Genomic DNA, 15,275 nt, shown 5'->3' with positions numbered 1-15,275 from the left:
CAATATTATTATATACAGAGTGATTCACAAAGTAAACTCACCCCCGTATTCTTCTATAGCTATTAATTTATTCAAATTCTGATTTTTGATATTTTTAAATAATAATAATAATAGGTATTATACTTAAGGCCATATTAATATATAATATATTTTATTATTATTACCACATTTCATAATATGAAAATACATATGTGTATCTAGTAACACTATCTCTATATTTGTTGTTGTACAATGTATATTTTTTGTAACTACAATGAATAAATAAATAAATTTATGAATATAATATGGTCTTTAAGTATATTTAAAAGCTCGAAAAATTATATTTTGAATAACTGCAATATTGAAGAAGAAAAATAGGGTGAGCATGGAATCATCCTGTATATACATATATATATTAAATCATATACGCATAGCACTAGCACATATTCGCGGAGTTCACAATATTATATTATAGTGAGTAACATATATTATAACACGTAGTGGCTTAAATTGTTGGTGGTTTTGTAAGGTGGAAGTGAATGACGCATAGAAGACGAAATATCTATTTATTTTCTTATTAGAAATACTTCAGCGTACATATGCTATATAGCTTCTATATAATTTTATCCGGCACCATAGCTCATTCTAGTGGTTGTACGAAAATCTCTTGTATAAACATTTTTCAATTTTGACATCCCTAATATTTACACACAGCGCATATATCTATGTTTCAAGTCTACCTATATACCCACTGCTACTATACATAATGGCAAATGCTGGATACAATATTGTGGTTGTTGTATCATTTATTGAAACACGTTTTTCATTTTTTTCGGTAAACTTAGTGACCGACGAATGATCAAAATAATATGTATATCATGTTCATGTATAATACTACATATCATAACAATATTGTCTTTCGTATAAAAGACGATATCTAAATGCACGGTGACGGCGATAGTTATATCCTGTCGGCAGCGAGGACGAAATGAATTTTAGAGGTCAATTCGTTTGAAGGTCACAAACACGCACGCACGCTGCAATGTCTGCTGACGCTCTGCCCGCCCGCAACACCGCCACCGATGCCGCCGAAATAATCGATCCGCATTTGTTCCGACCCCTCATTCAGTCGCCGCCGAGGGGTGTGTGCGCTAGCGTCCCTATATACACTTTGCCACCGCCCTCGCTACGCATTTTGGGGTGGTTGCCGACGCCGAAAACCTGTTGTCAGGGGGACGCGAAACTTTCAGTCGAAAAAAGAGGGTGCGCGTAGAGAGCAAAAAAAAAATAATAACAACAAAGGCCGACGACTGCCCGGAAACGCGAACGAAAACTCGAGGTTTTATGCGGCATGTTACGAATAAACCGAGAGAAAAAATAAAAACTCTACAACGCAGTTACATTTATTATTATTATTATTTTTTTTTTTTTTTGCAAATCCCACGAAAATCCCATGGCAGTATGGCGTACGTACACGTTCGTTATTTCCCCGACGAAAGCTGCTCTTATTTACAAATAGACCGATACAGTGGTTTCGAAAACTGCGGGCGTCGCATTATAATATATGAGATTTTTACAGAAACCACGTCAATCTTACAACGTATTTTTTCGGTAAATATAAAAGCTTTCGAAAATATTGAAAATACATCTCGCGGCAGTGTCTTGATAAACGTGCACATACCTACGCTTGGTTCTATACTATTGATATTTTTGATAATAATGATAATAATATGTATACAAAGCGGTATCTATTCATATTTTATATTATATACACGTTTTTTGAGAAACAAAATGATCGCTTTGTCAAAATTATCTTACTAGAGTAAAGGTAGGGGTAAATCACTTCACCAAACTTCAATGTAAACATTTTCGTCATTATTTTATTACAACTAGTTACAAGGTGAATATCAGAGGTGTACATAAAATAATGTGTACTTACAACTCAATAAATATATTTTAATACTTATTTATTTCAGATGTTATAATTATTATAATGTCGACGCAAGCGTTATTGAAAGCAGTCATTTTAAATACATAATATGTAAATACACATATTATGTATATTATATACAAATTAAACAGATCTATAAAAACGACACTTTTTTGAAAACATTAAATTGTTTAATTATTATTTTCATTTATTCGATAAGCGATAATGTAAAATTAAGTAATAATAAAATGTTTGATACGAAAAATGAATACATAAATTTTATTCCAAATTGCAATATAACTGAATGAGAAAATATTATTTTATATTATTTTTTGAATACATATCTTTTTCTTTTAACAATAAATTATTTTTAAAGTAAATACCTACATCTTATGTTAAAAATTCGTTCTAGTCTCATTAAATAACACTGCTAAAGTGTATAACTGTATAAGTTAAACGATGGTGGTAATTAATCTCCTGGCGGATGTGTCTAAAATCTATTTGAATAATAATATTCTGTAGGAATTCAAAATTATTGGACAGATGTTCCAGACATACCGTGCGGGTCTTCGATGTCACAATTCACTGTGCATTATATAGAACCCGTATTTAGGGTTGACATGCCCACGAAATGTACACCTAATCCCAATAGAATAGATGTACAGTACAAAAACATTTCATAATTGATTACGATTGACAGTCACTGTTGTGGAAGAAAAATAAACGCACAAGATTTATCTTTTCTCCAAAAATAGTCCCGAACACTGAAATGAACAATACAATACGGCACAACAAAGACTATTCAAGTGTTAAATCCATTAAATCATAAACTTTATGGTTTCCTACCAACATTTTTAGTGGATATGACTATATGAGATAATAATATTATAATACCTACATGAAAAATAATATAAATATTCGAAAAATGTATTCACAAAAATATTAATTTTACCAACGATTATTGTAAGGATACTTCAATAATTCAATAATTGAATATAATACCATTATTTTATACTTATACTTAATTGTAAATATTTATTAAAACATAATAATATTACATTGTATCTGTATTTTTTTTTTTTAAAGTCGAGTAAAAGAAGATATTTCTTATTTATTAAACATATGTTAAACCGTTTCAAATAAGTTACTGAACATGAAATTCCACTGAGCCGTATTCAAATGCACTATAATATAGCGAGCCGAAAAGAATACATCTGACGAAAAAACATCTTTTGTTACAATATACGTATATTGTACCTAAACTAAGAAGTCTACCATTCTACCATAAAAAAAAAAAATAAGGAATGTTAATACCTTCGTATTAGACGAATAACGACGACGTTTACATCATCCAAGATGAACGTTACCTGCAAGGTGAGATGATGATTATAAAATGGTTCGTAAGTCAAAAAAATATTTCATTTTTTTTTTTAATAATTATTATTATTATAACACAAGCAGTGTAATAAGTTAGTCCAAATTTGTTTTTAATAACTCGACGTCAAAATGCAATTAAGTAGCTCACAACCTTGAATATAACATCCGATACACTTGTGTCAATTGTCTCTTATCGCTCGGTTGACTCCACGGAAATTGCCCCTCGTTCCATTGTACATTAGAACAATGTTCATGTCGAATTCCATTGAATCAAAGTCTACACAGAAAATATACGTATTTGTTCAAAACGTAGTTCATAGACGCTCAGACCAAAAGTGAAATATAGCAGTGCATTACTTAATCACGAACAATCGTTTTTGTAATAAATTTAAATTTTTATCGTTTTCAAGGACCGCAGTCGGTAATATATACGTTTGAAATCGAAACTCACAATCGAAAATAACAATCGTCGAGCGAAGTAAAAAAATATGACACAATAATACGACATGAATATTGTATGATATCATTTTTAAGGTTGAAAGCGGTTATACAATTATCGATAGCACTATACCTAGTATACCTATATAATTAAGTTATTTTTTTTTATATTCGTAGTATTATTATTATTCGGTCAAACGAAAAACAAAAATCGAAATTAAAGAATAATAAAGAAATGTAACAAACTTTCATGTCGAAAAATATATAATAACAACCGCGAGCGGAGGCCCAATAAACATTTACTGCGAAACCCAAAACACGCAAATAGACCACCGCCGTATGTTCTGAAAACGAACCGATATTCCCGGGATCGTGCATATATTATATGATACCCAAATGCCCATGTACACACTGTTGTTGTTGTTGCCACGGTGGTACAATAATACGCGCGCGGTGTACAGTGCTCTCTCGATCGACCGAGTAAAATATTTTCGTTGGGAAAACGGTAAACTGAAGGCCAGCGGATCGGACAAGGCTCGCGCGGGTGCTGCACCGTGGTGATTAATTATTATATTATTATACTCGCTGCAGTACGACCGCGACCGAGAAGAGGGATTTCGGTTGGGTGGGTGTGGACCGGCAACGACGGGCTGTCGGAAGAACGCCGTTTCGAAATTAATTTAAAACCCGACGAGGGTGGTTTTTCTCCGAAAAAAAACCAGCCCGTCGCAAATACACTCCATTGCACTGGGTTCTGATGGTTCTGGGAAACGAATATCACGAAAACACACGCGTATGATGAGTCCTGTGCGTGCAGACGATAAGGAACCGCCGGCGACGACGTGCTCGCGTAAATACCGAATGGCTAAAATATGAGATATAGTGGTGTGCGTATATGTACATTATATATATGTGTGTGTGTGTGTGTGTGTGTGTGTGTGTGTGTGTGCGTGTGTGTGTTATACACAATATAATATATTAAATAAAGGAATATAATAACAGGACGTGTATATATGTATAGGAAAAAGAACGTTTTGGCAGACGGAGATATTCCGCTGGAGAAAAAGAGACGGCAGCAGCGGCGTCCGGGCGCAGTAAAAACTGCCGGAGCAGGTGCCCGTCGGCCAGACGAGATCTCCTCCGGCCGCCGTCGCCTCCTCTTCTACTGCCGCTGGTGCTCCTGCTGGTGCACATGTGCTCCACGTTTATGTGAGTTTTCGTCGGCGTTTTTAAGAGGCCGACGCATTATTTCCGCCTGTACGCGGTCTCTTGATCCGTGTCTTTCACACACACGCACTTGTATATACACACCATATATACACGATATAATATAATATATAATAACATAATATAAACACATTTATATATAGTTTTGTGCTATGGCGATGATGTCTTTTATGTGCATTGTATACGTACACGACGGCGACGACCGAGACGCGGACCCTTTTTATGCGCTCGTATACGTGCTGCCCTTGACCCCTGCAGCCTCACCGCATCGCTCGGTCCGAGACTGTAATGCTACAGCCGTCTGTGATACGTACATGGAAACGCGGGCTTTTCAAAAAAAAAGTCAACTCCGCGATCCGTCTCAGCTTTCTCGTCGGTTTTCCAACCCGTCTGGGGTTATATCACTTATATCTAAACAGATTCTAATTATTATTGTTATATAAATGTAAAATATTATATGATATTGTGTAGCGTTATCGCGTGAACCTTATACGAATTTCAAAACATTTTCGTTACCTATAGTATAGGTATCTCCTCGTAATGGTGTGTCATCGTCCATCGATGGCATTGAAGTTTAACGATTTTTCACTGCGACAATCAAAAATCCGTGAGTCATATAATAACGTGTTATAAAATTATAATAGATAGTTGTCATGAGTTTAATTACCTGCATAGAAAATAAAGATAAGGTCATAGATCCACGGAAACGGCGTAAAATCTCCTAATATATATCCACTACCATAGTCCTCCATATACTTTGACGTTTGATCGATACATATTTAAGGAAAGTAACCATTCTTATTAATTCTTCCCTAGAATCAAAATTAAATAAGGTACAACGAGAATGTTTATATTAGTCCTATACATGAGGATAATACATTTTTCTCATTTGTAATAATAAGTATATTATCTCAACGTACATTTGTTAAAACATGTTGTAAGCAGTGCAAACTGTTTTTACAGTCAATTTTACTTACATTTTAGAGACTTTATAAAGTTGCTCATTATTTTTATTGGATCAATAATTTATAATTTATAATTGTATGTATAGTGTGCACTCTATCTAGTGACCATGGTGCACTGACCCATAGTGGACTGAAAAAACTTGAAAGGTCAAATGCCATAGAATTTATGTATACATTTAGTTGCCTTATTTCACACCGCAGGACCTACGATAGTATTAAACTATGAAATAATACATAAAGCCACACGCAGACTACTTTTATTATATATATTAACTAAAACAACGACCATGAAAATAATAAATTCAGAAATGGGACAACATAAAGAAATAGTTTTAAATCCATGTGATGTATTGATTAAAATTATAATATTAAATATTAAAATAGTCAAACATTTAGCAAATACCTACTATTAGTCTTGTTAAGTATTATTACTAAATAGCATTTTTTTTTTATAAATCATGATAATTTAGAGTTACTTGTGTATTGTGTAATGACTATGGCAATTAAATAGAATATAGTAAGAAAAAAAATAGCATTGAATTAAAATAAATACATCAGCAAAATAAATTTTAACCCATCGTATTTTATAATTAAATTCAAAACTATTATGTTTAATGTTTATATAATACTATACTAACCGTAATTTTTCATAGACTAGTATTATTTATTTTTCACAATGATGTATTGAAGTGTGACTAAGTTTCTTAGTGATGATCTGTGAATGTAACGTATATAAATGGTGATCGATCAAGTACATGGTAGTTGGCACGCTCGTTTTGTGGTGGAATGACAAACATATACAATGGGCTTATATGGTCTGTCTATACGAAGGATTTAAGGAATTTTCTATCAATAATGCCTGTTTTATAAATTCGTTTCACAATGACAAAATATACAATCCATAGCCCCGCAATTTAAACAAAATATAGTATTATGAATTTTAATGATGTAGTTTAAGACAACATTTTAATCGAATTGGGGTTCATTTTAAATGATATCACAAAAAGTCATTAACGGGAGTTTCACTGTCTGTCTAGTATATCCACAACGGTTGCATTAGGAATGTTTTCAGTGCAAGGCTTCTTTATTATAATAACAATAATTGTCTATTATTTTTCGATGTTTACTTTATCGCATGATATATAATATAAACTATACCCACCACAGTAACTCACAGTATAAGTGTTATTATTAAAAAAAAATCTATATATATATATAATACTGAAATTGTATTCGATAGGCGTATTGCGTATAGAGCAGTCAGTATATATATTTAATAATAATAAATACAATTCCACAAATAAATCATAAAATCTACTAGTCGAGTCAAGTTAAATAGACGTTCTCGAAAATATTTATATAACATACCTTACCTATATTTTATTAAAATATATATTAAAGGTAAAACGAACAGTGTACGGTTGGAAGGAACGAGAGTATACTTGAACGTTTTTTATTTTTTTTTTTTATTAATATTTAAAAATCAATTTATTCGAGTTGTGCTGGTGTACCTGTATAATTAAGAAGGAGATCGGTGTTATTACATTGTACCGACCCGCGACGTCTACAATTATGAATTTTCGAGTCCATTCGACGCTCTTTACCAAAATAAATGTACCGCACACATTTACATGCACATTATAATAATATAATAATATAATACAAAATATTTATCAAAGCCAGTCCATCTGTGCGCGCGCGCGCTCGCGTGTGTGTGTGTGTGTGTGTGCATTATATGTGTGTGACGACTTTCACTTTCAGTCGGCCCCATAACCGTCAATTACAATCCCCCCTCACCATTTCCCGCACGGTCGTTTCAATTACCGACAATAGCCCACACGACTGATATAGGTACTATAGGTATGAAAAAAAAAATCCAAAATAACAGTTTCATACAGATACCTGCAGTATTATGAGTACACATAACATGTACACCTTTATAGTATATTATGGTATATAATTTTTTCTCTCTTTCTTCCGAACAATGCCAGCAGCGGATTTATCCCAGGCGCATAGACAAGGCATTTGTATAGCTGCTCCGTGTACCTATATACCTCTCTCTATATGTGTGTGTGTGTGTGTGTGTATACGTGTAGGATATATAATATAATAATTCTGTTGGCAGCCGGATTCGGAGTCAGCGCACACCGCCAAGGACAAAGCCTTGAACCTCGCCGGGCCACCAGACGACCGCCGCCGCCGCCGCCGCCGCCGCCAATACTTGTCAGCATTCCAACAATGCGATATGTATATTATATTATTTTTTATTTTTTCATTATTATTATTATTTTCTCGTTTATTATATGTATTATTATATAATACATATTATAATACGTGTAAATCTCACGGCGGTGCACGAGTTTTGCGCGATCGACAAATGCCGTTTCGCCCGCGAGTCCCGGGAATTTTGTTTTAATCTCGTCCCCGGCGCGCGCCGGCGCCGACGCTGGACGGGCGCCAATGCTTTTACTCGACGCGCGCGCACGTATCGCACGCGGCAAAGTTTGCGCGGAGGATTTCGACGGACCGCTGCAGAAGGGGAGAAAACATCACAAATTCGTCCGTCTTCGGAACAGACGATGCGATTCCGAACACACGGTACCCGAAAACGTGGTTTTCGCACTAAATCTTAGTCGGCTGTATACAGGGCGATTCACCAAGCATGCACACCCCCTTTTTTTAGCTAATAGTACATTTATTCTAATCCTGATTTTTGGAATGCATAAATTTACTTGAACTACTTGAAGACCATACTTTTCAAATTCATGAAATTTGTTTGTACTGTTTAACTAGTCTTCTATGACGATAATGCTAACCTAACTTATGTTTTTCAAATACCGACTTCGGTAAATTATTCACCAATAATTTTTCTAAAAATATTGATGTATCCAAATCTAAATTCGTATACGAGTATAGTTTTGAGTTATTTAACTTTATGTACCTATACTAAAGTACTAAGGATAATAGGTTTTCAAAAGATGAGAGCTATAATGATGACTTAGGTATTTTATTAATTCATATTAATCTATCGAATTTTGAATTAGGTACATCAAGATTTTCAAAATAATTATCCACTAAATCATTTTAAATTAAAATTGAAAATTCTCATTTGAAAAAAAAAAGTTTGTATTACGACAGGATGCTCCTTAAGTAGCACAAAATAACTCAACAACTTGAAAATATGATTTTTAAGTATATTTAAAAATTCAAAAAATTAGAATTTGAAAACATTAGTTATTAAATTTAAAAAAAATGTTGCCTATGCGTGTTTGGTGAATCACGCTGTATATATAATATGTATTTATCCCTGCAGGCCCCTGGGTAACATATTATGTTTTCTAAAAAGACGATCGATGTGTTTACACAACAACACATATACGCACTTACTATACGTATATTTTCCGTACTATATACCTACCGCATACTTGTGACCTGCCTACACCTACGTACCAGCTACCTACCTGTCTGTACAACTATAATATAATATTATTGGTAAATGTGTGTATAAGCGTACATACGTGACTAGCAGCGGGTGAACTGAGTTCCGACCGTTTGTTCGATTCTCGAATACACACGACGAGGGTAAATAATAATATTCATGAGGTTTTTGTGTTGTCCATTACAATTTTGGCTGGTCATAATACCCTGGGTATCGCCTTTCAAAATGATATTTTTGTGTATGCAGAAAATATGTTCAACGTTCTACCACACCGAGCTCGATCGAAACATGGGTCGTTTGTACACGTCGCACGCGTAACTGTGACAAGTAGTACTACACTTACCCGACAAAGTGAAATAGTTTAAAGCTAAATTTAGTCTGCGCAGAGACTCGGATAGAAGAGATGCGTACCGGATTTAAAAAAATAAAATATTGATCATATTTTACCCGTGGATATTTAAAGCACCAACGGAGTCTTTAAATCCGCAGTAGAAACATGTCTGACGAAGGTCAATTATTATTATTATTAACTATAATAACATCTACTAAAGGATAAAAACAATTTTTCATCTGGAAAAATATCGTCATCTCACACACATACATACACGCACACATACAATGATCAGTAGAAAAATCGTATGCATAAGGCTTTATAATAAGCTTTTAATAGATTTTCTATCCATGATGAGATGTATTGGCATTCTCGATTTAGTGCAAGCTACATGACATTCTATTGGCCAACGACAAAATATTTATTATTTTGTAAATTCATTGAATATATTACTAAATATATTTAAAATTCGTTTTTAATATTGTTCATTATAGGTATTAACGATATCATAATGTTTAATGGCGTCGTAATCGTGTCATTATTATATAGTTGATAGAAAATAATCTGAATTCCAAAAACAGTAATTTGAAAATGTAAAAACAAACATTAGTTTTAATTTATCGAGTTAACGGATTATAAACTAACCAAACTGAACCAGATAAAGTCGTCAAATTCTTGGAAGTAGTCCATATTATTGAAAACATCAACGCAAGTAAATTGTCTGTAAAAATTGTTTTAAAACCTTGAAACCCGTAACAATCCAACATTAATAAAACAAACGAGCCAGAATGCTTAAGTTTTTATTATTATGACTTGTAAATTAATTTTTGGTACTTTGGAGCAAGTCCAAAGATCTGACGTAATTCTAATAAGTAATAACCTTAGATTTCAAAATACGTACTATCTATATAGTATCACAAATTTATTCAATGCTATTCGTGACATTTTAATGTTGTTCGAAAAATACTTCGTGTCTGGTAAAAATATATAATTAGATCCTTTCTTTAGCATTTTTAAAATAATTTTTTAGTCAAACCTGATTTTTATAAACACATTTTAACAAATCAATTAATACAGTTAATCAATTAACAATTTAAAAAAATTGAGCGTTGTGGTTGATTTTAAGGTTTCGAGTTAAAATGTCTCTAATTGAAAACCATGAATAACTAGCAGGTATTATAGAAACAAATTTAATATTCTATATTTTAATGGCACAATTCTTGCGAATCTATTACAAAGACTTATGAATTATACAAATTGTGTTTATTTTAATCAATCTTGTAGTCGTATATTTAATCGGTTATTTAACAGTTATACGCAAAACTGTAAGTATTATCATTTTTTTAATTACCAACCATATTTAAACCTACGAATAAATTTACATAAAACTTCACTATTATTTTCGACTTTTTACTTAAATTTTCATTTAAATGATTTCATTCTGACTTCTGAGACGAAGACTTACAAAAGCTAAATGTCTAAATCTAAAGACTATTTCTGTTTTTTACTCGCGTATTCCCAGATGGCAGAGACGATGAACATTGAAGATATCTTTAGAATTTATATGTGATAAATGAGTTATATTTTTTCTATAAGAAGTGTATTATCTTATTGTGGAAAGTATCCCGCACCCACCATTAAAATATATACATTTTACTAACCATAATCTCGTTATACTTAACGTATGTATTATAACTTAACGTTGATTAAAAAACTTCGAATAAGATTATCATTCTAATGGGTTCATTCAAATTGTAATTTTTCCAACAAATATTGATTATTTTATTAGTTGATTTTTCAAAAAAACTAATTGATTTATTAACAATTTTCAACTGTGATTGTAACAATTTGTTTTCTTAATAATATCTTGTAATTTACTGCTTATTTATCTTTTAAATAAAAGATACTAAAATGGTTAATTGATTTTTTAGGATATGAAAACCTATACTATCACCTGTTAAAAAAACACAATTTTAAATTTTATGTTCTCAGATTACTCACGAATAATGATTAGGTATGATTAATGATTAATTATTTGTATATCTCAATACTGCAGCTAATCATTACTTTCTACTAATATAGTATAACTAGAAAAGACAATACGGTATAATATAGACTATAGAGTCTACTGGTATACCCACGCATTTACAATGTATAAAGCTACTTAATTTTTGTCTAAACAACAATTTGAACAATTGAGTTCAACAAAAAGTTCAGTTATTTCCGTGTACTTGTAAACATGACACTAAACACCTTAACATCTAACGAACACGAAACTCTTCGTGTAATGTCATTAGTACTTAGTAGTAGCTTTAAAGAATAACAAGACGGGTCGATAAACTTAAAAAATTATACAGCTCTCGTTTCACGTGTTAAGACTTCATTATTAATATACGTTTTCAAAAATTACAAAAAAAATACGCAGTCATATTTATATATGTGTATAATATAATATAATATTGATAAAACATTTTATGTTTTAGGTAGCCTATATATTTATTGGCTAACACTGAAAATATATGCTTGTCGCTTTATTATTGGTCTAGTTATGCACATAACTATAAATAGACGAATAAAACCACGGTGTAGGTATTCTAAATCTCTTGGAAGACCTATTATGTTTATAAGTAAAAATCGTAATTCCCTCCTAAAATATTGTATAGTTGTATATGTTTGTTATTTCGTACTTATGTGTCACATTAAATATAATGATAAAATGATTTGTATTTATAATTGGGTTCACGGGTAGTCATGCAATACACTTCTAAGTAGCGTGAACAAAATACTCGAAAGTTGTGATCCATATTATGTATTATATAACATATTATATTATTGTTTGTGAATATTTCAGTGGCAATGCGAGTTTTTTAGGTGAAGACGAAAAAAAAGGTCATCACTATTTTACCAATAATTCACTGAACGCAGGTGTTTTGCGAAATAATAAAATCAAGAAAGGTTATAAAAATACGCACATCACCGCATCACACAGCAGTGTTCTATATAATCGCGATAAACGCGAGCAATATCTCCGAAAATTAATACAAGGTACCCACGAAAAAAACCATTCGATTATTTTCGTTTCATCGAACAACAGAGGTTGTTTAAGCCACACAATTAATAAACGACAGTGCAATTTATTTAATATCATACGGATTTTATCATTTTGTTATTTTGTACCTGTGCGACGCGGGCGAACATCATAAAATTGTGCACGCACAAATATACATAATATAATATGTATATATAGACACAGCGTACAAAATAAAACGCGAACTATACACGCGGTTATGTAATACATTATAAAACCGCGTGCGCACAAATAATAATATTAAAATATACGCCCACGACATTTATTTAGCGAGCAAATTAAAACATCTATACATAGGAACACCCGATATCAATTAAAGCATTATTACATCAAAGTCTGTAAAAGCAATGCGTTACGGTTACCTTTTAAAGTTTTACCGAAAATGCGTTGAAAACTTTCGCAAACGAACACATGCCGCTATAATAATTATTATTCCGAAACAAATATACCACCTGCAAAAAACTACGGTCGGATAAGAAGTAGTAACCCTTTTAATAAGAGTTTTGACATATTTATGATGGAAAAACACGCGCCGGAAGGTTTTAAGTAAATACCTTTCGACGACATATTTTGTACCATTGGGATTTACAATTTTACATTATATATTATATGTATACCTATATATAAACATTATATATTATATTTATATACATATATATACATATACTATACATAATATGTACTTGCATGTATGTGTATACTTCATATTATATACATATAAAACACACGCATACGACTGGAACACATAACATTTGTAAAATAAAATATATTTAATTGCTGCATTCACTTAGGTATACCTTTTTTAAGCTTCAAAAAGACATTAGTAAACTTTTTAGAAAGTTTGTATTAAAAAAATAAATCCTTCCGATAGTTAAAATGTTTAGATAAGCTAAAAGTTTTCACTCTAAATGCTTCTTAAAGTTAAAATCATTTCTATATTTCAAATCGTCCAAATCCTCTTTAGCCAGTCGAATGATTTCGAACACTCTTTTGGAACGATATTTTTCCGATTTCATCCCATTCCGACCCCTCTGACCTTTCTGTATGCGCACCGATTACACCCTCCTAAGAAACAGGTAGGATATACTCCAATAATCTACAGTGGTTACCAAAGTTACAGAATATTATTTTTATCCCTGTACTAAACGAGTTGTTCAAATGTATCTCTGTAAACATTTACTACAATTTGTCAAAATATAAATATAAAATATCGATTGTCGCTTAATTTATGAGACATTCATAATATCCGGCCAATACTGATACGTTATCGGTGATGACTAATTCGTGCGTAAAATACATTTAAAATTTTCCTTAATTTATTACGAAATACGCAATGAATTCAATATAATTCAGCACAAAGTTACTATTGACAAATAATAAATACTTATTTTAAATATTTCTCAAATAATGTGAATATTGCAGTTTATAGGTAACATGACTTTTTATTTATTATTCCTACTACGGGGCGTGCCTATTTCTTCTAGTACTCTGTACTAGTCTAGTCACTATAGACATCAAAAATACAACTTATGAGATGTAAATAATATCGAATAAAATAAACGATTATGTTTTATAAGTACGGGCATAACTAACAATAAATATAGGTAAGTATTTATGTAAAAAAAATAAAAACAATTTAGCATACATTTACAAAAAAAAGTATAGATTAATGTTCTTGTGATAGGTACGTTTGTAAATCTTACCAAAACTATTAGTTGTAATGTTCCTTAAAACCATCTCATCTGATGTATATACAACCGGTCTGAATAAATTATAATTTGTCTAATATCGTTAAACATAATGTAAACAAACATACACGAATATTTAATGAAAAAGTCTGTTGTGCATGCGATGTTCCAATTAACGTCAAACATCCCCTATGTAATACACAAATAAATATTTGTATGTGTGTATGTGACGCGTATATACATACTAAGTCATAGCTGCAATAATACTATATACCTAACTATCACGAGCACCTGGCATCAGGTAACTCAATTCTATAAAATAAAAAATATGATAAGCTCCGAGAAGAAAAACAAATATTATGTTATACGTAATAACTAATAACTCATAAACGACGTATGCCTATTATAGATAATACCTATTTAATACGTCAATTTTTATTTCTACAATAACATTTCAAAAAGTAATAAATAAACTACTGCCTACTTGTATACCTGTGTTATAAATTATAATTATCATAATTGTTAATAAAAACTAATAATACTGACCAACGTTGACTATGTTATATAACATTAATGATAATAACAACAATGTTCCATAATTATATTGTATTTTACATTTTATCAATAATTATTATAAAACACTATACAAATAGCTTACTAACTAGAATATAGACTTTCGGTAAAACAGTATACTATTTTGTGGTTTTATTCTACATTACGTAACGAAATAGAAATATAATTCAAACTATATAAACTAAATACAACTATAATTATTTAAAGACATATATTTTCACCTTTAATGATTTAAACATA

General features: G+C 31.5%; 1 long non-coding RNA gene across 1 annotated transcript; it reads right to left on the bottom strand.

Annotated features, from left to right (window-relative positions):
• Nucleotides 1-2,232: 2,232 nt before the first annotated feature.
• Nucleotides 2,233-9,705, bottom strand: LOC132918453 (uncharacterized). Its single transcript, XR_009660500.1, has 5 exons — nucleotides 9,435-9,705; nucleotides 5,619-5,763; nucleotides 5,468-5,539; nucleotides 5,141-5,362; nucleotides 2,233-3,563 (listed from the first exon to the last, which is right to left on the bottom strand). It is a non-coding gene; the product is annotated as an uncharacterized LOC132918453 (long non-coding RNA).
• Nucleotides 9,706-15,275: the final 5,570 nt, after the last annotated feature.

The sequence above is a fragment of the Rhopalosiphum padi genome, chromosome 1, assembly GCF_020882245.1.
Source record: "Rhopalosiphum padi isolate XX-2018 chromosome 1, ASM2088224v1, whole genome shotgun sequence".
Taxonomy (NCBI): domain Eukaryota; kingdom Metazoa; phylum Arthropoda; class Insecta; order Hemiptera; family Aphididae; genus Rhopalosiphum; species Rhopalosiphum padi.
The sequence above is the reverse complement of the archived record's forward strand: the minus strand, read 5'-3'. Positions and strand labels throughout refer to the sequence as shown.